This window comes from Terrapene carolina, unplaced genomic scaffold (genome assembly GCF_002925995.2).
Source record: "Terrapene carolina triunguis isolate 2854851 unplaced genomic scaffold, T_m_triunguis-2.0 Scaffold172, whole genome shotgun sequence".
Lineage (NCBI taxonomy): Eukaryota > Metazoa > Chordata > Testudines > Emydidae > Terrapene > Terrapene triunguis.
This window is the reverse complement of record NW_020664523.1, coordinates 842,710-868,345: the sequence shown is the minus strand read 5'-3', so window position 1 is coordinate 868,345 and position 25,636 is coordinate 842,710. Positions and strand designations below refer to the sequence as shown.

The 25,636-nt window shown below is 51.9% G+C and overlaps 1 protein-coding gene and 1 pseudogene across 1 annotated transcript in view; one reads left to right on the top strand and one right to left on the bottom strand.

Moving 5' to 3' along the window:
* The window catches only part of LOC112105963 (diacylglycerol kinase eta), a 188,217-nt gene that overhangs the window by 30,584 nt on the left and 131,997 nt on the right, over window positions 1-25,636 (top strand). The gene's annotated exons all lie outside the window — the stretch shown is intronic.
* LOC112106269 lies at window positions 18,367-18,544 on the bottom strand (annotated as a pseudogene).

Genomic DNA, 25,636 nt, shown 5'->3' with positions numbered 1-25,636 from the left:
CCAGTCTGTGCTTGTTTCCCGGGCCCAGAATCGGCGTTCCACGGCATGAACCTGCCCCAGTAACACCATGATTTGCACATTGCTGGGGCCTGTGCCTTGTGAGAGGTCTATGTCCATGTCAATTTCCTCATCACTCTCGTCGCCGCGCTGCAATCGCCTCATCGGCTGGTCCTGGTTTTGCTTTGGCATGTCCTGGCTCTGCATATACTCCAGGACAATGCGCATGGTGTTCATAGTGCTCATAATTGCCACGGTGATCTGAGCGGGCTCCATGATCCCAGTGCTATGGCGTCTGGTCTGAAAAAAGGCGCGAAACTAGTATCTGACGGAGGGAGAGAGGGAGGGAGGGGCGAGTGACAACATGGCGTACAGGTACAGGGAATTAAAATCAACAATGGTGGCTGTGCATCAGGGAGAAACACAAACAACTGTCACACAGAATGGCCCCCCCCAAAGATTGAACTCAAAACCCTGCCTTTAGCAGGCCGTTGATTTCACGGAGGGAGTGGGAAGCAAATGAATACAGAACAAATCTATTTTTTACATCTTAAGCTGGCAGCCGACAGTGCAGCATGACTGATAGCCCTCGGCATCTTCTGGGTGCTTGGCAGAAAATACTGGGCTCTTGACAGAAAATAGCGTACTACGACTGATAGCCGCCATCATCATTGGGAAGGCAGCAGAATATGACTGGGGGACATACGGAGTTTCAGCCATCATCTGATCGAACTGCAGTACGACGATGATGGATACCAGTCTTAATATACCATCTTCTACCAAAAGGCAAGGGGCTGCTGCTGTGTGCAATGCAGCCCCACGTCTGCCAGCCCCACGTCTGCCAGCCCCCAGATCGCCGATGAAGGCTACCAGTCATACTGCACCGTCTACTGCCAAAAGGCAATTAGCTGCTGCTGTGTAGCAATGCAGTACCACGTCTGCCGGCACCCAGAGGACATATGGTGATGGTGAGCTGAGCTGAGTGGGCTCCATGCTTGGCGTGGTATGTTGTCTTCACAGGTAACCCAGGTAAAAAGGCGCGAATCGATTGTCTGTTGTTGCTCTGATGGAGGGGGAGGTGCCTGACGACATGTACCCAGAACCTCCCGTGACACTGTTTTGCATCATTCAGGCATTGGGATCTCAACCCAGAATTCCAATGGGCGGCGGAGACTGCGGGAACTGTGGGATAGCTACCCACAGTGCAACGCTCCGGAAGTCGACGCTAGCCTCGGTACTGTGGACGTGGTCCACCGACTTAATGCACTTAGAGCATTTTATGTGGGGACACACACAATCGGCTGTATACAACCGATTTCTATAAAACTGGCTTCTATAAATTCGACCTAATTTCGTAGTGTAGACATACCCTTAGTGAGCCACGAGCTGCCCACCCGCTGTCAAATCCAGATCCCAGCCCTCCCTAACGGGGAGCCGAGCCATATCCCAGAATCCTGGATATGGACTCTTGGCAGAAAACAAAAGGCGGTATTGGGGGTCCTGGGTGGAAGAGGGGATAGTTATGGGTCATGGGAGGGCCTAAACAGTGACCTATATGGAACAACCCTGCCAGGACGGTGAGAGTAGGTCTGTTCCCCTCTTACTCCTCTGATTTTATGGGGAAAAGTGGGTGGTTTTGGAATTTCAGGTGAAAAAAAAATTGTTTTTGAGATCTAGTTCCTTCATAGAATATATGGTATCACCAAGGGACTAGACCTCACACATGGGAGGTCATCCCAGTGGGTGGTATGTAAACCCTTGAATGTCACTTCACCAGTAGGACTGTATATTGCAACTAAGCTAAAGGCAGCTGCATACAGATTGGCCAAAGTGCTTCTGATGTCACCATCTCACCACTGAACAATAACTGCACAATGAAAGTGTACTGTGAAAAATAACTAAAATCTGTCAAACAAAGAACATTCCCACATCCCCAAAGCTCCAACCTGGAAGGTAATTGTATAAGAAAGTTGAGAGGCTCTGCAAATGAAGGGCTTGCAGTGAAAGCGCCATTTCAAGAACAAGTGTAATAAGAGTGGCCAATGAATAAGTGCATAATGGCAAGAAAGCCTGAGCGTCTGTAAGCACAGTGTGGGCAGGGCAGGGGTCCCACTGCGCAAACCTCAAATGAAGGATTATCTCCATTCCAGTAAGAAATTGCATCAGGGGTCTCTGCATTCAGCAGCAATACAGCAATCAACCACGCTAAAGGGGAGCTGGTTTCAATGGGAGCATTGCTGGAACCCTCTAAAGGGAGACCCTGGTCCCCAGCAGATACAGTGTCCCTGTGTTATAGAAAATAGCGCAGCTCCTCAACTGGCCAATCAGCGGTGCACTGTTGATGTCAATGGGCCAGATCCACAGCTGGTGCAAAATCTATATCACTCTCTTCTCAATCAGCCACATCCCGTATTCCCTGCTCTGCCACAGACTTCCTGTGTGACCCTGGGCAAGTCACATAGCCTCCCTGGGCCTCAGTTTCCCACTTGTAATGGGCTGTGACGGGGCGTGCCAGGTCCACATGGGCCAAAAGGGTTAATGAGAGCCCTGCCCCACTACACAGGGCCGGCTCCAGGCACCAGCTTAGCAAGCAGGTGCTTGGGGCGGCCAAGGGGAAGGGGCGGCACGTTGGACTCTTCGGCGGCAATTCGGCGGCGGGTCCCTCATTCCCCTCTCAGAGAGAAGGACCTGCCATCGAATTGCTGCCGAAGAAGAAAGCGGTGTGGCTGAGCTGCCGCTGATCGCGATCACAGCTTTTTTTTTTTTTTTTTTTTTCCCCTGCCACTTGGGGCGGCAAAAACCCTGGAGCCGGCCCTGCCAGTACACCTGCAGTAGGTGTTAAGTGGGAAGAAGAGTGGGGCTCAGGTGGTGGCTGGCCAGGACGGAGAGCAGATCTCTGGCTCTCACTCAGCAGGAGCAGCCTGGCTATTGCCAGGAGTGGTAAGCTGGACTGCTGGCAGGCAGAGCCTCCCTGAAAGAAGGCAGAGAGCCCAAGGAAGGTGGGCAGGAAAGCTGGAGAAGGGTGGCCAGCTGCATGGAGCAGGAGGCTGCTGCTGGCTCAGGGTCTGCCCTGCCAGGGGAGCAGAGTGCTCTCCTCCTGCAGCAGGACCAGCAAGGGGCAGAAAGTGCTGCAAAGCTTTGCAGTGAGCTTGGAGAAGAGGCAGAGAGATGCTGATGCCCTGAGCCTGGAAAAAGGAGTGTGGGAAAGGCCCAAGACAGGACAAGGTAGGATGCGGTCCAGGGAGGCATCCAGGAGTCTCTATAGGCAGGTCCTGGACAGGAACTACTGGGGGGAGAGCGAGCCTGGTTTCCCCTGCCAGCCCACTGGGGAAGGTGGAGTGTAAGCCTTGGTGGTAAGGACGAGTGAGCCTGGAGCTGGGTGAAGGCCCAGTGGGAGGGGGATGGGCTGTTGTTCGTTGGACTGTTGGGTCACCATGGGAGCGATGGCACTGCATGTGACCTGGCTGGAGCGCCAGGGTGCAAGGAGAAGCAGATCACAGCAGGGGCAAGCTGAGCCTGCTATGCTATGCACTGACACCAGGGGGCGCGGTGGTCAGGGTGGCACACTGACAGGGGGTGGCAGCACTGCCCTAACTCCCAGGGCCGTTACGAGGAGAAACACACTGAAGACTGTGATATGCTTTGAGATCTGCCGAGGACAAGTGCAGGGTAAGAGCTGGGCTGTTGGTGTTAGTGGAATGAGGCTGATCTACCCGGGCTGGGAGATTCTGCATGCCCCTTTTCCTCCTCCTCCCTCGGAGGGCTCATTCAGGTACATTTGTATCAACCCAGTCTCCAAGTATCTAGTGACTGCCTCTCCAGTGGCAGCTGTCCACGCCCCCTAGCACCAGGGCAGCTAACTACAGCCTGCATCTAGGGAAGAGAATGCTTTGCCACAGCGGGGCAGGGAGAGCGCCTCAGGGCGATGCTGGGCTTGTTCTGGTCAGCAGCAACAGCCACAGGGTGATCTGAGCAGGGTTTGCTCAGTTCTGTTCATCTCCTTGGCTCGGGAGGCTGCTCCGCAGTCCTAGTGCTCGCTGTCGTCAGCGCGCTGCCAGCCATTCCAGCAACGCCCCAGAGAGGTAGGAGAGGAGAGAGGGCTGAATCCTGCAGGCCTTGCCCAGCTTCTGCTTCACCTGAGTAGAAAGTCAGTCCTGGCCCCAGGACCTGGCCTGCAATAATTCTCCCGTTTTAAATAAGAAAACTCCGACCTGTGCCTGTGGAACTATTGGCCCCAGTCACAGAGGCCAATTGGTATCAAACCTGGGAACAGAGCGTAGCAGGCTCTGACTGCCAGCCTGGCTCCGTGCGCAGGCATCTTGCCAGATACAGTGCTCCCTGGGCTGCTGTGGGGCACTTCTGTGGCCCCATCACTGTAGTAGCTGAGTTCATCCCCCCACACCCTGGGGGCAGGGCAGAGCAATTATCTTAACTGACAGCCGGGGCAGCTGACACTCCAAGAGACTGAAGGACTTGCCCTAGGTCATCCAGGCAGTCTGGGGTGGAGCCCAAGGCCCAGGCTGGTGCCCTAACTGCTGGGTAATGCTTCCTCTCTTGCCCTTCTGAACCAGCCTTGCCCATGCTGCACGGTGGCGCATTCACTGGGAGAACCTGGCCCATCCCCACCTCTGAGTTCTTTGACCTGTGAAATGCAGGGGTCCTGGACATGCTGTTGCCTGCACCCCGCACTAGCTGGCGTGTGGGGAATTTCTCTTCTCCTTCCTTTAGCTCTGGACTGGTTTGCAAACGGTATCAGCTCTTCCCCAGCTCTTATCAGCTGCCTCCATTCCTGCCTAGCTAACCCCACAGCCATTTCCGGCAGGGCTTTCACCACAGCTGGCGCTTCCTCCACGGAGGGCTGCTGCCCAGCCTTCACCCCCCATTTCTGCAGTTCTGCTTGCTTCCCTGGTGGGCTGCAGGGATGGTCTACGGTGCTGCTGCTCCCCTCTTTTCCATGGCTGCCTGCCTCTGGGACCACTGTAGCTTACCCAGAGCCTTTGTTAGTATTTGCCGTGGGGCAGGGGCTGTCTTCTTGCTGTCCGTGTGTACAGAGCCTAGTGTGACGGGGCCCTGATTCAGGGTCCCAGGCAGGGACCAAAGCCCCAGCATGCTGGGTGACTATACACACACAGCAAGAAGACAGAGTCCATTCAAGGAGCTCACAGTCTGCATAGAGAAGAACTGACATGTGGAAATAGGCAGAGCGGATGATTCTGAACAGGTGACAAGCAGTGGCCTCGGCACACCAGTGGCTTAGTGTCAGAGCTGAATTCAGTGGGGGGCGCTAGTGCACCCAGTGCTGGAGTTTTGACCATCGTACCGAGTAGACCCCTCTTCACAGGAGTTAACCTGCAGGGGGGCTGTCTACACTAGTACCTCCACCGATGCGATAGTGAGAAATGGAGAGGGGAGAACATCTCGCAGAGCCAGGCTGGGAGGGTGGAGCCTTGTTGCTTCAGTTCCTTGGCCCCACAGCACGGCTGAGGTGCTGCTACCCACAAGTGGAGACTTCCTGCTGTACAGCATCTGGCAGCCTCAACAATGCAGGGAGCCTACTCTCCGTGCACCAGCCCAGGAGGTGTGGGTGGGGGGCTGGGGTTTTGGTGACCTGAAAACGGAAGAGTCATTGCCTGAAAGGAAAGGAATAAACGCTCTTATTCTGGTTTCTCCACCTGGCAGCAGAGCCCTGCCTGCCACGTCTCACAGGCTGCAGGGAGGCAGCAGGGAGCATTCACCTTGCTAGGATCTCTTTTATCCCAGACATCTGGGGGAACTGGCTCCTGTGCGCTGGGACTTGTCTACACTAGAGCAATCAGTGAACTCGAGTGATTCACATGTTTTTAAAGGCTAGTGTGGACATTCCTCACACGATGTTCCAAGGTACAAGTGTCTGTGGTTTTGCCCTAAGCTGATCCTAAGGGGATGTCTACACTCCAGTGGCACAGCTTCAACACTGTATATGTTTTCCAGGGATGTAGTTAATGCACCTCCAGGAGATGGTAGCGGGTCGATGGAGTTAATACCTCAAGTTAACTGACAATCACTCTTGCTTTGATTGAGCTAAAAATGGGGCTAGCCACTCTGAATAGGATCCTGTCAAAACCATAGGCATGGACTCCGGGCCGCTTGTGCCAGCACAGCTACTGCTATCTGTAGTGCACTAGCTGGATCAGTGCCAGCATAGGCATGTCTCCTTTTGCTGGAACTTCTACCTCCAGCTTGAAGCGTGGATGTGCCCTCCAAGTGAAAGTCCCTGGGAGGTCTGTGCTAATCAGCGTTTGATGAAAGCAGAAGTATTGCAGTCACTGCTCCCACATCGGCTCTCAGTCCTGGCCATTGGTTAAAGCTCCCTTTATCGTTTGCACAGCAGATTTATTGGACAATTGCAGATGGTCGTGGGTCGTTTGCAAACAGGAAACATGTCTCCCCCAGGAATAAAGCTTCCAGGGCGCCCAGGCAGGGAATAGAAGCAAGGTGTGATCAAACACGCAGAGCCCACAGCAGACTAGTGGATGCTCCCAGCAAACCACAGGCCAAAATTTGTTTGCTGAAATAAGTTGCTAAACAATTGCAATAACACCCTGCTTCAGTGAAGGCAGCATTGTCTAGTGGTTAGAGTATTGGACTGGGAGTCAGGAGGCCTGGATTCCGTTCTCTGCACTGGGTCCTTGGGGAAATCCCAGCCCTTCATCTGTCTTGTCGATTTAAATCAACAGCTCTTCCGGGCAGGGGTGTCTGTACAACGGTGCGCTGCTCTCAGCTGCAGCCTCGAGATGCTACTGCAGTGGAAATAACAGCAAATGAGTAAAAATCCTGACCTGTGTGTAATACTTTGCCAAAGGCGACAGGGCTGCGCTCACTGGGTGTGTTATTTGCACAGAACAATGGAACCACTTCTCCTCCCTGCTGAAGTGATTATGGTCTGATTCTAGGATGAAACCAGGGCCGGCTCCAGGCACCAGCTTACCAAGCAGGTGCTTGGGGCGGCCACTTCGGAGAGGGGCGGCACGTCCAGCTGTTCGGCGGCAATTCGGCGGACGGTCCCTCACTCCTGCTCGGAGCAAAGGACCTCCTGCCAAATTGCCGCCGCAGATCGTGATCGTGGCTTTTTTTGTTTTTTTTGTTTGGCTGCTTGGGGCGGCCAAAACCCTGGAGCCGGCCCTGGGTGAAACATGACTTGATTGAGGAGAGATGAGCTGCCGTGCACGTCTTCACAGGTGCTTTGGGGGCTGGGGCATGAGAGTCATGTGCTTCGGCCACAACACTCCCGAGTCTGCCAGCTCCCTGGAGTGCACGCTGTGGGGTACTGCCGCAGAGCACTGCTGTGGATTTTCATTAGGAGTGGCAACAGGAAAGGGTTGAATTTTAAACAGAGATTTGGGGGGTGGGATGGGGGCGGGGCTCCATGCAGAGCAGGCTGTATGGAAGAAGACACTGAGGCCTGGTGTACATTACAAAGCCAGCACAGGGTATCTACAGCGTTTAGGGCTGTGAAAAATATCACACCCTGTGTGATGTAGTTAAGCCCACTGAAGCCATGGTATAAACACTGCTAGCGAGGAGGGATAGCTCAGTGGTTTGAGCATTGGCCTGCTAAACCCAGGGTGGTGAGTTCAATTCTTGAGGGGGCCACTTAGGGAGCTGGGGCAAAATCAGTACTTGGTCCTGCTAGTGAAGGCAGGGGGCTGGACTCAATGACCTTTCAGGGTCCCTTCCAGGTCTATGAAATAGGTATATCTCCATATTTTAGGTCAGCACAAGAATTCTTCTGCCAACCTCGCTACTGCCTTGGCCACGCTGCTGGGAGAACCCTTCCACTGGCTGCAGTCAGTGTCTACTTAACAGCAGTGCAGCTGCACGCATTTCTAGTGCAGACACCCCGAGATGTGTCATGTGAGATACCCGTAAACTCCTTTAGCGCCTTTATCCCCAAGGGTGGGGTGGGAGGGGAGGGGTTGCAGCATGACAGCAGCATGGCACGGTAGTGTACTCTGAATGCTTTTCAGATGGGCATAAAATCCAGCCTGGGGTTGGTGGTGTCTGAGACTGCTCCAGGCAGTGAGGGTCTGCACTAGCCGGTGCCTGGCGAGCTGTGGAGAGGGTGGACAGGCACCAGATTTCCATGCCCGCTATGACTCAATAGTGGGAGTCATTGCAACCTGGTGGCTGAGCTAGCAGCTTGGCAACGGGGCACGCTGTCCTGTACCCTCCCAGCTCCTCGTCAGCTCACCCAGCACAAGCCCAGTCAGACCAACTCCGACTCGAATGTCAGGGCCGTTCTGTTCCCTTCATCACCTCCCAACTGGAAGTAAAACCCAGCTGGGCCCTTGGGATCAGTTGGTGTCAAGGCTGAATCCCAACTCTGTCACTCCGAGTGCAGAAGTGGGGCCCGCATGAATTTTAAAAATTAATACTGGCCACTCCAGGCTTATATTAAACTCCCAAGGTTCCAGCTTCTCTCTGACCTTGGCTTGGTAAACACTGCCACCACCCAAATGCAAAAAAACCCCTTGGACCCAGGAAGGAGCACTTGGGAATTCCTCCCTGTGGGGTACCCTCAAGCCCTTTCACTCCCCCACTCCAGGAAAGAGCTGAGAAAGAAAACAAAGGAAATTAGCTATGGCTACCAGCTAATTAAACAAAATGCACAAACCTCTTAGGACACCAAAAATCTGACCCTATTCTTAAAAAAGGTAAATTTTATTAAAAGCAAAAAGAAAGAGAATACATCTGGAACTTAGGCTTTTGCTAGATTTTAAAAGAGCAATTCCCAAAATCAAGCACCCAAAATAGTTTTCTTGGGGGGGTCAGCTTAAAGGTTACAAGCAAACAGTAGCATCTGGGGTTAGCACAGAGGAGTCCACAAGCCAAAAAGAAAAGTATCTTTCTCAATTTTAAAAAGTTCTACCTTCCCATTGGCTCTTTTGGTCAGGTGCCCACTTTTTTTTCTTTACCTGGGGGACTTTTTAATCCTTTACAGGTAAGCAAGTAAAGAACAGCTACCAAGAGGGATTTTACTGCTAACTGGCTGGCTGGGTGTCCATCAAAGGGAGCTATCCCTCCACTTTATTTATCACACGCCTCCCCAAATCACAGATGGTGCTGGCCAGCCTGGTTCAGGTTGGGTCCACACTGGCTGGGATTTCTTCCTGGAGGTTTAGGAAACAGAGTTAATAAGATACATGTCTCTAATTTTACTAATAATTACATGAAGAACTAAACAGTATTTTTTACATTTCAAGGACTACAATGACGTAGAATACAGGGACATTTTTACCTGGCTGATTCTGGGAAACCTTCCTGGGAGAGTGCATCAGACACTTTGTTAGAGTGTTGTATTTTAAAATCAAAGTCTTGTAGAGCTAAACTCCACCGAAGAAGTTTTTTGTTAGTCTCTTTGACTGTGTGAAGCCACTTCAGTGCAGCATGGTCAGTCTGCAGGTGGAACCGCCGTCCCCAAATGTATAGGTGTAGTTCTCCAGAGCATACACAATAGCGTAACATTGTTTTTCTGAGACTGACCAGTGGCTTTCCCTCTCAGAAAGTTTTTTGCTGAGAAACACAACAGGATGGAATTGTTGATTTGGTCCTTGCTACATTAAAACTGCTCCCACACCACGCTCGGACGCATCTGTGGTTACGACAAATGGCTGGTTGAAGTCCGGGGCCCTCAATACAGGGTCAGATGTAAGGGCCGCTGGTTAAAGGCTGGTTAAAGCTGGTTAAAGGCTTTTTGACACTTTTCAGTCCACTGAACTGCATTTGGTTGTTTTTTCCTGGTTAGGTTTGTCAGTGGGGTGGCAATTTGGCTGTACTTTGGTACAAATCGTTGGTAATACCCGGCCAAGCCCAAGAAGGATTGGACCTGCTTCTTTGACGTAGGGACAGGCCGATTTTGGATAGCATTTACCTTAGCCTTTAGGGGGTTGATAGTACCTTGACCCACCTGGTGTCCAAGGTACGTTACCCTGTTTAGGCCTATTTGACACTTTTGGGCCTTAACAGTTAATCCTGCCTCCCTTATGCGCTGGACGACAGCTTGGAGGTGTTCCAGGTGTTCTGCCCATGAATCTGAGAATATAGCCACATCGTCGAGGTAGGTGACTGCAAATTTCCCAAATCCAGCCAGAAGGTTATCTACCAACCTCTGGAAGGTGGTGGGTGCATTTTGCAGTTTGAAAGGGAGCACATTAAATTAATACAACCCTACCTGGGTGATGAAGACTGACCTTACCTTGGCTGGGTCATCTAGCGGCACTTGCCAGTACCCCTTAGTTAAGTCTAAGGTGGAGATGAACTGGGCACATCCCAGTTTCTCCAATAGCTCATCTGTGCGTGGCATTGGATAGTTTTGTGGGTGAGTTACAGCATTTAGCTTACGATAGTCCACACAAAAGTGGATTTCCCCATCTGATTTGGTAACCAGAACCACTGGAGAGGCCCATGCACTCTCAGAGGGGCGGATTACACCCTTCTGTAACATGTCCTTGATCTCCCTTTCTATTGCAGTTTTGGCTTGAGGAGCCATTCTAATTGGGCGAGCATCACCTGTGTCAATGGAGTGGTACGCCTGTTCTGTCTGTCCTGGGGTGGCTGAAAACATTGGTGCGAAGCTGGTGCACAGCTTCTGGATTTGCTGTCGCTGCTTATGCCCAAGGGTCATGGAAAGGCTCACCTCTTCCACGCCACCGTTGCTTTTTTTGTCATAGTAGACTCCTTCAGGCCATTCAGCGTCATCTCTCTCCTGGGCTGTAAATTGGAGAACCTTGATTTCTCAGGAATAAAAGGGATTTAGAGAATTAACATGGTATATTTTAGGTTTTAGGATAGGGTTTGGGAACACTATGAGGTAATTAACAGCTTCCAGGTGCTCTTGGACCATAAATGGCCCCTCCCACGACGCTTCCATCTTATTGGCCTGGAGCGCTTTTAGGACCATGACTTGGTCACCTACTCTGAAGGAACACTGTCTGGCATGTTTAAAAGAAAGAAAATACATCTGGAACTTAGGCGTTTGCTAGATTTTAAAAGAGCAATTCCAAAAATCAAGCACCCAAAATAGCTTTCTTGGGGGTTCAGCTTTAAAGCAGAAGTGGGCAAACTACAGCCCGGGAGCCACATCCGGCCCTTGAGCTCCTGGCCAGGGAGGCTAGCCCCCAGCCCCTCCCCTGCTGTCCTCCCTCCCCCGCAGCCTCAACTTGCTGTGCCGCCAGCGTTCTGGGCAGCGGGGCTGCGAGAGCCGCCTGCCTGTGTGGCTGGCTCCAGCCGGGCGGCACGGCTGCCAGTCCTGGTGCTCTGAGCGGCATGGTAAGGGAGCAGGGGGGGGGGGGGGTTTGGATAAGGGGCAGGGAGTCCCGGGGGGCAGTCAGGGGACAGGGAGTAGGGGGTGGTTGGATAGGCGTGGGAGTCCCAGGGGGCCTGTCAGGGGGCGGGGTTGTGGATAGGGGTCAGGGCAGTCAGGGGACAGGGAGCAGGGGGGGGTTGGATAGGAGGTGAGGTCCCAGGGGGGGCGGTCAGGGGATAAGGAGCTGGGGGAGGGGATGGATGGGTCGGGAGTTCTGAGGGGGGGGCAGTCAGGGGGCGGAAAGTGGGAGGGGGCAGATAGGGGGCAGGCTGTTTGGGGAGGCACAGCCTTCCTTACCCGGCCCTCCACACAGTTTCGGAACCCTGATGTGGCCCTCAGGCCAAAAAGTTTGCCCACCCCTGGCTTAAAGGTTACAAGCAAACAAAAGCATGTGGGGTTAGCACAGAGGAGTCCACAAGCCAATAAGAAATAAAAGAAATAACCCTAATCGCATCTAGCTAAACATTCTGATCTACGTACACATTTGGAGTTCAGATAAGTAGTTCTAGGCATGATCTGATGATTTATAATCATACTTGGCTTAGCTGCTTATAGCATGGCTGCTCTGTCCCTCCAGCCCAGAGAACAGACAACGGCAAAGTTTTTTTCCCAATTTTAAAAAGTTCTACCTTCCCATGGGCTATTTTGGTCAGGTGCCCACTTTTTTTTCTTTACCTGGGGGACTTTTTAACCCTTTACAGGTAAAGCAAGTAAAGAACAGCTACCAAAAGGAATTTTACAACTAATTGGCTGGCTGGGTGTCCATCAAAGGGAGCTACCCCCCCACTTTATTTATCACAGTTGGCCTGTGGGGGTCACCCATCCATCCGCCTTTGGGTGCTGTCTCCAGAGAAAGCTCTCATCTCCGTGGCTATTTGGGGGAAGTCAGTCCGTCGTGCTCCTTCCAGTCTAGCTTTCTGGTTACTCAGGGTTTGTAGGCTTGTGTGTGGGGGATAAAGATAGCCCCGTTTCTACCAGCCGGATGTGTGTGAGGTTTGCAAACGCGCTGCCCTCTCTCCACTCACATTTTCCATTATGCAAGCACTGCTCTCTCTCTGGCTGTAAATAGCTGGGCAGTTCACCAGCACTGTATGCATGCATCCGCGTAGACCTGTGTTGCTGGGTGTATAAAACACATGGCTAGATCAGAACAATGAGCCAGCTTGTCCAGCGTCTTGTCTTTGGTGGCTAGTGGCCAGGTTCAGCTGTTGCAGAGGAAGATGCAAAACGCCTTGCAGGAGGCAGTTATGGGAGAACTTCCACTAGAGACTGGGGGATTATGTCCTTCCAAAGCACTAGTTTTTTAAATCCTTATTGCTCTAACTCTGGATGCTTTTGGTATCCCTATAATTATCCAAGCCTCTTTTGAACCCATTCTAAGCTCTTGAGCTCAATTACATCTTGTGGATGTGAGTTCCACAAGCTAATTCTGCATTGTAGGAAAACTTATTTCCTTAGACCAGTTTAAAAAAACATTGTTTGGAAATAGCTCTGATTGTAAATGCCTGGGTCCCCTTGAAGCCCAGATAATGGATTCTCTATGCTTTTGCCATAATTCCTCCCTCAAAAAAACTCCGAAATCTGAGTGTGTGAAAACGATCAGTAAGAGGTTGCAGCTGCTTCATTCACACACCATATATCACTGCTTCACTTACTCACTCCCTATGCAACTAACGATCTCCACCCACTCTAAACTCTTCCCCTTCCTGTCTCCTGAAAGAGTAGGGTAGTGCTGGAGACATACACTAGAAATAACTCTCCATTTGTTTAATTAGAACTAAAGATTTCAAAAGCAGTTTACTCCCGGGCTCCGTTGGCACATGCTACAGCCTTGTGTGTCTTCTGCTATGTTGATTGAGTAGTAAGATGTTTCTTTTATGGTAAAAAGGGAAAATCTTGTCTTTTGGCCCTTCTAGAATGTGTTGAATAAAGGAGGTGGATTCTCACCTTCATAACCTTGATGTAAAGCTGGAGTAACTCCAATGGTTTCAACAGGATGACTCTGGATTTACATCAGTGTAACCGAGTGGAAGTTGCGATGGGTGTGTTACATTTATGCAAAGCAGACCTTGCTGGTTGATGCACTGAGCTGTACTGTTCAATTAACAGTCATGTGCTCTGGGTTCGGGCTGGAGTGCACTGGAAGCAGACCTCTCATGTATGTTTACAAGTATGTTGCAGCAGTGCCTAGGGGGCCCATGGTGCTGGGTAAATAGAAAGTAAATGGCTACCCCTGCTCCAAAGAGCTTGCTGTCTAGCAGATGGGACAGACCAGGTGGCTGAGGCACACAAGTGGGTTGGGCTGGGGATTGGCCAGGGCTCACTTCTTACCCAGTCAGGAGCAGAGCTCAGATCTGGCACCTGCCTCGCAGCCATCTGGGGGCAGATGTCTGTGTGCAGAGCTGAGTTCTGAAAGTGACCTGGAGGAGGCCAAGGTGGAGGCATTACGAGTCTAGAGGGAAGCTCCCACCATGTGTCAGGGGCAGTGAGGGGAGAGCGCAAATGGCTTGTAGAGAAGTGGGTGTCTGAGGCTGGCATTGCTGATGAAGTGAAGGTGAGAGCTGACCTGATGACAGGATACTCCATAGCTCATACTGCAATCTGCTGGTAATCTGTTGTACTTCTATTTACATGTATTTATGCAGATCATTGGGCTGATCCAAAGTTCACTGAAGTCGCTGGGAGTCTCTCTCTTGATTGTGATGAGTTTTGGGTCAGATTCTACAAAGGGATCTAGGCACAGCTGCGTGGGGAGGTGTAACTTACATAGAAAAAGTAAAGGAAGATTGTATGGCTGCATCCCTTGATTGTAATCAATTTCCTGGGTGATCGTAGACTCCAATGATTGACATTTGCAGCCTGAACCACTTCCTAATGATGTTTTTTGTTGACTGATTCCCTGGGATTTTTTGGGGGGTTGGGGAAGGAGAGAGGGATGGCGTTGTATTGATATATCTTTATATGCACAATTAATGAGGGAAGAGTAGAACTGAATTATAACTTAAATACAACTAATATTTCGACTGTCAGTTGACAGTAAGGAATTAGAAAATGCAGAGGATCTCTTGACTGGAAGAGGGACACAGATCTTTCTGAAGTTATATTGATTAACTAATATCACAATTCAGAAGGTGAGTCACACTGAGATTAGTGCTGTCAACAAAATAAGTGTGTGGCTAAGGAAGGCAAAATCCCCTTGAAGGATCAACAAGAAAAAGCATACTTCTGTGGAAAAACTCGACTTGGCATGCAGAGGAGGATGGGTTTGCGGTGAAGGTCCTGGCTGGTACTCAGCAGTTTCAGTAATCAGCTCTACCACAGACTTCCTTCATGACCTTGGGCAAGTCATTTAATCTCTCTATGCCACTTACATGACCCTACTTTACTGTGATAGCTGTGTGCCTCATAATCTTGAATGTTTGTATCCTCCACCCACCCCTCTGAGGGAGGGCAGTGCTATTATTGCGATTTCACAGAGGGGAAATTGAGGCACAGAGAGCCCACATGATTTGTACCTGTCATCCAGGGAGTCTGAGGGCAGAGCAGGGAATTGAATGCCAGTCTCTCAAGTCCCATGCTAGTTCCCTGACCACTGAACTACCTCCCTCTCTAGAGGACTCACCCTTCCTTCTCTGAGTTCCCGTCTATAAAATGAAGATGGTAATTCTTCCTTTCTCCCCGCTCTGTCTGTTTAAATTGTAAGCTCTTCCAAGCAGGGGCTGTCTGTCCTGATGTGAATGTGCAGTGCCCAGCGCAAAGGGGCTGCTGGGTGCTCCCACAAATGACAATTGGCAATTTTTCTTCCTGGCTCTGTGGTGGCTGCCACAGGTTTGTGCTAGGAGTCCACACTGATAACTGCCTGCATTTGGGATGTGATACTGATGCTATTACGTTGTTCCAGGACCCCACATCCACTTCCCAAAGCGAGTGCCAGTCAGAAAGGCATCTTTGCCCAGGTTGCGTGGCTGGACCTGAGGGGGGTGGAGGCCAGGAGTAAAGAGTGGCGCTACAGACCAGTGTGCCAAGGCCATTCAGAAAGAAGGAAGAGGAAGCTAAGAGGCTATGTTTGGTGCTACGCCCTCAGGACAGCCCTCTTCTGGGGGTGGGGGTGGGGACAGAATGGGAGTGAGGCTCAGGCAGGGGACATTGTTCCATCTCACAGAGGATGTCGCTATATTGCCCTGTGCTTTTGTTCAGATGTGGAACGGAGCCCTGGCCCAGGGCCGTCCAGCTGGTGCGCTGCCCTGGGGCTGCAGATCCTGTGAGCCTGGGCCCCAAGCTGCTATGAACCCGCAGCAAGGGCTGCCTGCGAGCGGGCTGCCAAAGAGCTGGGCGGGTGTTGCTGGAAGCCAGGCAGGGCTCTGTGAAATGTTTCCATTAACGAATCGGCAAATTTGACCCCTCCACCCCCCAGAATGCTGGCATTTGTGTTAGCCAGGCCCTTGCTTTGACATCTCATCCAAGAGACGGCTGCACCATGCTGGGGTACGTGGAAATCACCCGCCACAAGGCCTGCAAACACCTGGGCCCACTCCTGGGGACTGGGAGAGTTCTGACCCAGCAAGGTCCTGTTTAGCTCATGAAATCTGCCCCCATTGCAGCCTGGGCAGGGGATAGCAGCCCTAGGAAGGGGCTCGGTGGCAAATACCTAGTGCTAACCCCATGGTTTGGCTGGGAGCCCATCCTGCAGAGCCCTGGGCCTGGCTACCCCCCACCCCCCCCGAGTACAGCCACACGAGGCTAGGCTAGGCAGTGCCGTGCTGAAAGGCCGAGCGCCCAAGGCTATTTTTAGCTATTTCCCTCTGATCATATCACACCTCTGTGTTGTTGACTGACTGTTATGAATGACTCGAAGGTGGTGGCTTGCGATCGGCCACCAGATAGTTTCGTTCTGATGTTCACGCGCTGTCCTACTTTATTGCTGGCTGAGAACTGGAGGGCTCTCACATGCGCGCTGTGGAGCACAAAAGAGAAGCTTGGAAAGGTGACTCCTCATGGCTATTGAGCCTGCTCCTCCTCGGGGGGTGAACCGGGTCACTCTGGAAAAGTGTCGGGTCAGCTCAGGGGAAAGTGCTGGGAGTGAAAGGAGAGCCAGACCTGGTCTACAGGGTGCTGAGGGGGGAGGGGCAGAAGGCTGGCTGGGCTTCAGGAGCAGCAAAGCTACAGTGGCAACTCTGATGTCCAAGTTCCCCCTCCTTCTCCCACAGTCTCTTCACCTCAGCTTCACTGCACACCTGCCTGGTCCTGTGCTCCTCTCTCCTTCTCTTCCCATGGAGCTGCTCCCCTCCTGCCTAAATACACCCAAACCCTCCGGCACGGGTCACTTGGCTGGGGTGTTCTCCCCTCCCCCAGCCTGGGTCTGCCTGGGCTGTTTGGATCCGCAGCGCCTAGCATGCTGGGGCCCCACTCTTGACTGACCCTTAGGCTCTGCCATAATATAATAAACAGGCCTAATAATCACAACCCCCCAAACCCGTAGCTGCTGTTTGAACATTTTAGGGTCTATCTTGGGGCCCCATTATTGTCCCTTCATACATGGAGCCTCATTCTCAGCTGGGGTAAATCAGGGCCATCCCACTGAAGTCAGCAGAGATCTGCAGATTCCCACCAGTGGGCCTCTGCTTTCCACTGAGTCTGGGTCTCTGTTTGCCCCCTCCCCTTCTCCCAGGGTAAATGTAAGCGGGGGAATGGTCCCGCTATTGTGGGGAACTTTCCTGGCTTCTGCACTACCCCGGTGAAGTGGGCTAGCGAAAGGATCTGAGTCCTCACTCCCACTCCCTTTACCCAGAGGCCTCCCTGCCCTTGAGGGCTCCCCTTCCACTCTCCTGCCTGGCAGAGTCCTCGTAACCCCAACAAGGCTGGGCCCAGGATTCCTGGGGGGCTCGACCCCCAACCCTGATGTGGTCACCTAGGACAGGGGCTAGGGTGTCCCCACTCCGGGGTACCCTCTCTGCACTGGGCACTTCCCTGACCCACTGATTATTCCATACAATTTAAAGCAAATACAAGTTGTTTAATTAACAATTAATCTAAAGAAAAGAATAAGGAAAAATGGGAAAGGTTAAAGGAAAACACATCACCCCGCTCTGTGGCAGGGAACATCACAAACAGTGTCTCTGGACATCAGGGCACTTCACAGTCTGTTCCTTGTAGGTCCCAGGTTTCCTTCTCAGGCCCTGGCTGTGCTGCAGGGATGCTGCGGGTTGGACACTTGCAATGGTGGTGGCCACACACCTCCAGGCTTTGAGTGGTGGGACCCTTCTTCCCAGCGTTAGCCCCCCGTCAGGTTACGGTCCCCCTCCCGGTCTGGCCTGCAAGGGCCCTTGGCTAGGGGTGTCTTTCTGTGCTGGGCCCTTTGCCCAAGGTCCCCCCTTGGCTGGCCCCACTTGCTCACCACACCTGGCTCTGTGGCTGCAGCTCTGCTCCCAGCACAGGATCTGCTCTCCCTGGGCTGCGTCTGTGGCTGCGTCTCTGCTCCCAGCACAGGATCTGCTCTCCCTGCGCTGCATCTCTGGCTCTGTGGCTGCGTCTCTGCTCCCAGCACAGGATCTGCTCTCCCTGGGCTGTGCCTCTGGCCCCTCTGGATCTGGCACGGTTCTGCTCTCCAGCTCAGCTTGGGCCCCTGCTTTCTCCTTAGCTCGGCCCCACTCTGTCTGACCCAGGCAATTCCAACTCACACGGAGGACGGGACCCACCCTGGCCTCCTGTCATGCTGATTAGCCTGCCCGCCCTGTCAATCAGGCTGACCTGGAGCATTGGCCTCTCGCCATTGTTCCTGGGGACTGTCAGTCTCAGGGTCCTGATTTCCCATCGAGCCCTCCCCTTTTAGTGCTGGGAGCTAGCCAACCAAAACACCCCCACTGAATGTTAGTAAGGGGCAACAGTCCCCTTACATAAAGCAGGCCAGTCTCTGCCTGTGTCTTCTGCTTTTCTCCCAGCATGGCTCTTGCCTTTTGCTCCTCCTTGCTGTCCTCCTGGCCTGATGCATTGGGTGATCCCAGGTCTGCGGTGCAGAGTGCCCGCGGCGAGATTTTACCGTTCTTGGAGACACTGCAATACCAATGCATGGGGTGGACAGAGCAAGCTCCTATTCCATCTCCCTGTTTCAAAAATCAATTTAATATACAATCCTCAAATTAAAAAATCAGATATTAAACTGATAAGAACAGACACTACACTTTGATCTTAGCTCCAAGGGGTGTTGTGCTTTGCAGGTGTCTCTCGCTGGGACAGTGAGTACTGAACAATAAATAATAAGTTGCCTTTTTTCAAATCAATGGGTTCTGCGTTCCAGTGCTATTAGCAGCAGATGAACAGAGCATGGGCCAGTGTTTTCAGATCTGCTAATCAGGCCTAAATCATCCACTCACTTGGCTGGGTCAGAGGAATGATTAAAGTGGCAGGGCTTGATTAAAACCAGGTTCCTGCTGCTACTCTTTCGCAGTACCTAGAGGTCCCAGCAGAGCTCAGGCCCTCTCCACCTAGGAAGACAGTCCTTGCCCAAAGAGCTCACAATCTAGGGTGACCAGATGTCCTGATTTTATAGGGACAGTCCCGATTTTTGGGTCTTTTTCTTATATAGGCACCTATTACCCCCCACCCCCTCTCCCGATTTTTCACACTTGCTATCTGGTCACCCTATCACAGTCACACAGACAAAGCGTGGGTGGGGAAAGATAGAGAGACTACCCAGCAGGTCTCCTTATCCCATCAGGGGACGTGTTTATCCAGGGAACCCAGGAGAGGTACCGGTGTGCTAGGAGAGGGCAGGATGGGGGGCATAGTCAGCTGCTGGCTCTTCTCCCATTGAGCTCTTGCCTGGCATGTACTGACTGAGGTGTTGCCTTTCAGATCAGAACTAAACCTGATGCTCCGACTGCTTGTGATCCCTAGAGATCCCCAGTGCCCTTTCTCGAGTCGAGGAGTGTGGGACTGGCCAGAACCTGGTGTAACGATGCTGCCCTTGGTGGGACACTTCTGAGAGTATCAATTCAGGATAAATTGCTTAGAGCAGGGCAGTTACAGCCCAAGGCTGGAGTTTCTCCACTTCTAAGGCACGCCAAACCGGCCAAACAGAGAGGACTTTGGTTTTACCCCACTGGCTAACCATAAGTCATACAAGCAATTCCCTTAGACACTCCAATTTCCCAGTATCACCACCAGTGCTGCTTGTTATGGGGATGAATGGTTATGAAAACCAACACCCCAGTAAAAGAAAAAAGGTTCTCCTGATCCCAAAGGACCAAGCCCCAGACCCAGGTCAATATACAAATTAGATTTTACCCACAAATCACGCTGTTGCCAATCCTTTAGAATCTAAAATCGAAAGGTTTATTCATAAAAGGAAAAAGATATAGATGAGAGCTAGAATTGGTTAAATAGAATCCATTACATACAGTAATAGCAAAGTTCTTGGTTCAGGTTTGTAGCAGTGATGGAATAAACTGCAGGCTCAAATCAAGTCTCTGGAATACATCCACAGCTTGGATGGGTCATTCAGTCCTTTGTTCAGAGCTTCAGTTTGTAGCAAAATTCCTCCAGAGATCAGAAGCAGGATTGAAGACAAAATGGAGGGATTTCAGGGCCTTTTATATTCTCTGCCTGTGGAAGGACCCCTTTTGTTCTTACTGTGGAAAATCAGCAAGATGGAGTCTGGAGTTACATGGGCAAGTCTCATGTCCATACATAACTCAGTTTGCAGGCAGCAGCCATTGCTTACATGCTATCTTGAACGTTCCCAGGAAGACTTCTTATGTGGATTGGAGTCTCCCAAGGTCCATTGTTAGTTAAATGTTTCTTGATTGGGCACTTAATTTGCAACTTCCTTTCTCAAGAAGCTGACTAAATGCTTCACTAATGCTATTTAGAATCAAACACATTGAGATACAAGTACATAGCCAATATTCATAACTTCAGCTACAAAAATGGTACACACATACAGATAGCATAATCATAACCAGCAAATCATAACCTTTTCATAGACACCTCACACAACAACCTTTGTACAATATTTGCTGCAAATATATAACAGTGGTTGCACCAATGATCTATACGGTCATAATATATGTCAATAATGTCACACCTGGTTTGACAATGGCATTCTGAGTCCCTAGAGTCCTCCCTGCAGCTTCAATTGGATACTGTGTTCCTCTTCACCTCCTGACACTGCCTGCTGCATTCCAAAGGATGATGGCATATAGTGCTTTGGGATCCGGTAGGATGAAAGCTGGAAATGAAGTGCTTGTTATTCTTATGTTACCCATAGTGATGGCAGGAACTCAGGCAGTTTGCGGGGTAGTGGGCTGAAGGGTCGATGTGCAGGAATGAGGATGCTGGTAAGGAAGGTCATTCTTAGCGCCTGCCCCCGCTGCCGCTGGAGACAATGGCAGGATCAGACCCTTAGCCTGGGTCTACACTTGCAAGTTGTACCAGCATAGCTATGTTGGTTGGGGTATGAAAACCCAGCCCCCACCTGACTTAGTTGTGCTGACCTATCCCTCAGTGTAGACGCAGCTACATCGACGAGGTCAGGGAGGTCTAATGCCGCTGGTGGGGGGAGGGGTTCCTACACCGACCGAAAAGCCCCTTCTGTTGGATGGCCTGCATCTGCACTCAAGGGCTGCGCTGAGGTAGCTGTGCCAGCATAGGTGCTGTCGTGTAGACATACCATAGGCAGGAGTGATTCAATCACATGTACCCCCTGGAACTCCCTCTGATTCAGGCCCCTGCCCTGATCTCAGTACACAGTCTCCCTCTGCCCTGCCATGCAGTGCTGGTGTGTGGGGGAAGGGAAGAAAGCGGGAATGGCTGTAGGGCTCCTCTCTAAGCCAAGCAGGAGAGGTCTTTGAAGGGGCCCAGCGGGGTGAAAGGGGAAACATCCTGAACCTTGCGGGGTTGTGCTGGTCTCCCTGTGGAGCGCACACCTCACAGTGCTGGAGCAAGAGCAGCACACGTCCTGCAAGCATCGTGGCCTGTCTCTGCTGGCCTGGCGTCTGCACTGACAGGAGGAGGGGGAGATGTGTGTGAGGAGTGAAAACTGCTGTGCAGGCGCAGGCAGGTAAACACTCCCTCCCCGAGGGATGTGGTGAGGCGGTGTGTACTCACCGCCCCCGTGTTCAGACAGCAGATCGAAGTCACGATCTGGAAGAGAGAAGTATTTATAGAAACCAGGGCAGGCGAACAAACAGAGCCCTGAGCCAGTGCCAGTTCAGTGGCTGGTGATGCCTCGTGCTTTCAGGGAAACCTCTGCTGGCATGTGCCAGCTGGGGCTGACTGAGAATCGGGATGCCTCCCGTACCCACCGCAGGTCCCTGCCAGGGTCGTGCAGGGGCCACGCCCTGCAAGTAGCACAGGTCAGAAGTTTTCAAGCAGAGTCCCAGAAGTGCTGCACGCCCATGTCAGTTACAGTCGGTACCTGCAGCTCTCCCTAATCCCCCCAAGGATCAGGCCCTCGATTTCCCCCCCCCTTCGATCCCCCCCTTCCCCGACAAAGATTGTGGTTTGGGATGAAAAGTGCTGTGCAGAGCCCAAAGAGCTCTGCCAGTAAACAGGAGCTCAGACTCACTTCAGGTCTGACGCTGGGGCGAGGATCCTGCCTGGGTTTTGAAGGCCATTGAACTCCTGTGTGCTAGCATGCCAGTGGTAGGTGTGGCCTACGTGCAACACAATACCCAGCTGGAGATGACAGCCAGGCATTTCTCTGAGAATAATAATGAGGCCTTGTCTACACCAACTGTACTGCCTTAACCCTACGGGTATAGCTAACGTGTCCAACCCCTGGCGTGGATGCAGTTAGACTGGTATAAAGGTGCTTATACTGGTATTGCTGTTCCCCTAAGGGAAGGGGAGTTAGCTCTACTGGGTGAGGCACTGGGCCCACACTAGGGATTGTACTGGTATGTGTAGTTCGGTGAATAATCACCCCCTAACCAACGTGGTGTAGGGAGACCAGGCCCAGCCCACACTGCATGACCAGCTGGTCTCCCAGGGTTGGGGGGTCTGGATCTGGGGGTTTGTTTTGGCTGGCTGTGGAATTCAGCAGCGGATCTGGCTGCAGACTCTGACATTGTAGCGGGCACTCTGGGCTCATCACATTGCGTGGCCTGCGGGTGTTTGGTTACAGGCTGTGAGCTCAGGATAGTCTCTAACAGCAGTCTGCACGTATGCTGTGCAGCACCTTGCTCTGCTAACATTGATTTAACCTGCGCCCCCTTGGGAAGTAGCTTCATATTAGTAGCTCTGGTTTCCAGATGGATAGATCAAGACCCAAAGAGATCCAAGTAAATTGCTGAAAGTTATGTGGTGAATCACAGCAGAACTGCGAATAAACCCAGGAGTCCTGATCTGCATCCCCCTTCTCTAGCAGTATCTTGCCGGGCTCTCTCCCTCAGCCTGCAGCGACTATTTTACTAGTCCAGGAGATGTGCAGCCTTAGTGCGTTCACGGCGCAGGTCCAGCCCAAGGTGTGAGCAGGGCCAGTCTCCTCTCACTGCCTTTCTCACATGACTCCCCTCAACCTGGAGGGACCCTCTGTGGGGCGAGAAGGAGAGAGCGCTCTCTGCAATCTGTCCCACCCTGGGCCTCTCTGGCGCTGACCGCAAACCAGGTGATGGTTAGGAGACGAAGAACTGGACCGAGATCCTCTTTACTCATGTTGCATTGGCCCTACACAGACTTCACAGGGAAAGGTGATTTCCAATCCCTGTGGCAAGTTATCTCATCATGCTGCTGGCTTGAAGCCCTGCTGGCATTTGGCCTGGAGCTCCCCCCTTCGACAGACTGTCAGGCATAGCCAGGCCGCTGGGGTTGGAACAATAGCATTATTCTGGTAACGTTGTGCTGGCAGCCCAGGCTGAGTCCTAACCCCCAGCTAGGCCCAGCTGTGGGTGCCAGTGCTAATGGGGAGGGGGTGCTGCTGTTGGATGTGGCTGGAGAATCCAAAGGGTTACAGCAAGAGCAGGGCACTGTATGGAGCAGGCTGTGCCTGGGGTGCTGTTAGGTGCATGTACATTTATTGTGCACAAAGGGACTTGTGTTGGAGACAGTGTGGTCTAGTGGGTAGAGCACTGGACTCAGGTGACCTGGGTTCTACGCCTGGCTCTGCCACTGGCCTGCTGGGTAACCACGGGCAAGTCATTTCCCCTGGCTGTGCCTCAGTTTCCCCAATCCTGACCTCCTTTGCAAAGTGCTCTGAGCTTTACTGATGGAAGTGCCACATGAGAGCTAGGGATTATTAAGATTTGCTTAACGTGAGCTCTCCTTGCATGAGTATTAGCCACATGCTCATTACCACTTCGTGTGTCCCTTCTGTACCAACCGCATGCACTCTCAGCACCTTCCCCCAGCCACCAGGCTGCCCTTGGACTAGATCTGCCATGCATCCAAGCAGGAGACACCCCTTTGCTCTGTCTTACTGGCTGGCCAGGGAAGCTGCTCAGCAAATATGATCAGCTCCTTCCTGTGTGTGGGTTTGGTTTTGTTCTCTCACACATAAACTACTTGGGGGGAAAGGATCTTAAAAACTCCAGGTGTTTTAAGGAAGTTAACAGGACCAATGGGACCCCACTCGCTTTTCCTAAGGAGGAATCGCAGAAGCTAGGGAGGGATGATATCTCCATCTCCCAGGGATTGATCCCTCCAGGAGATTTACAGAAGAGCAGGGAGTCCTGACTCCCCAGTCTGCTGCCAAGGGTACTAGGCATGTCTTACACCCAGACCTTTTGAAAGCAGTGTCAGTTACATCCAGAAAGATGCTGCCTTGTATTCCTGTCAGGGGCAGCATGGAGCTTGCTTGCTTTTCAAGTGCACTGGAGAAAAAGTGGGCATGGCTTTCAGTGAAAGGAGGGGGTGTGGTCAGGACCAAATCTCACCCTCTATAGGTTGCCTTCCAACAGCCATGGGGTGGGGAAAACAGTCAACTGAGAAGGAGCAAGTTGGAAGCTGCCCAAAGCAGCTGTAAGGTGCCCATTGCCTACTGGGCACACAGGGGAGCAGTGCAGATGTGGATGCTGCTGCAAAACTGTGAGTGCCTGTGGGAGCTACCCCTGTAGTACTGAAGGTGCTGGGTGGAGTTCTGTCTGGTGGTTGGGGGTAGGGAGCTGAGCAGAGAACTCTGTCCTGTACCGATGTCTTCATTTTATTGGGCTGCCTTGTCTCTGATGCGCAGAGATTGGTTTTGGAGTTTACGCTTGTGTATGTTCCTCTGTGGCTGGCCTGTGTGACCGATTGTGCAGTATCCCTACACTGCGTCTCCAAAGGCACATGCATTGATAAGAAACTCACCCCAGAGTTTGCAGGCACACATGTCTGCAACAGCAATGACACTGCACGCACAGCCCTATGGTCAGCACCCATCCACACCCACGTCACTGGAATACTTTGCCTCATGCAACCGTGACTTACTAAAATGCTGGTGACTTGTGATTTCTCCCCGGCTTCTAGGTTACTTTCTCATTAGCCACACACCTTGTACTTGTGCACTGCCTATCTGCTTCTGCTGATACCATCAGCTGCCCATGCTCCTTTGTTAAGCATAACAGAAATCTTTAACAGTCTAGCTCACTGCTGTAGCTACAGGGGCCTCTGGGTGGGAGAAGGAGCTTTTACAGCATTTTAACATCTTTAAAAAAGTCCATTATGATCCGCCTGGGCTCTGGCTCTCGGTGTGAGATGTGTGCACACACTGTTCTTTCTCTCCCATCCAAATGGTCTTCATATTGCCCCCTGCCACGCAAAAAGTGTAGACATCCCATTACACACGGAGATCAGTGAACACAACGGGCTGAGACAGAGAGATGTGTTACTAAGAAATCAGCTGAAGAATCCCCTAGCCTTGCAAATCTCCACAGGGCCTGAGCCCAGAAAATAGAACCTTATCTACCTTGGGGTACATGGTCTGTGCTGCAAGAGGCATCCAGGAGGACAGACCCAGATGTGGCCTCCTCCTGCAGTCCCTTGAGCCAGCTGGTCTGAAATGAACAAGTGTTTATCATAGCCACAGTCCTTTGTGCTTCTCTAGCATCCTCCCTCTGAGGAGCTCTGCCTACATTGCAAACGTTAACAAACTGGGCACAAGAGGCTTGTTTAAGGTCACACAAGTAGTTGGAGGCAGGGCTGGGCATTGAATCTAGGAGTCCTGGCCACCAGCCTCCTGCTCTAACCACAAGACCATTCTCTAGTGAGCCTGGGGGAGCTTTGAATGATTGCCCCCACGTTCATTGCTTGTAACTCTCTTTTAGGGCTTGCAAATTGTTGTCCCACAAACTTACACAGGATCGTTTTAGGAGTCAAGACAAA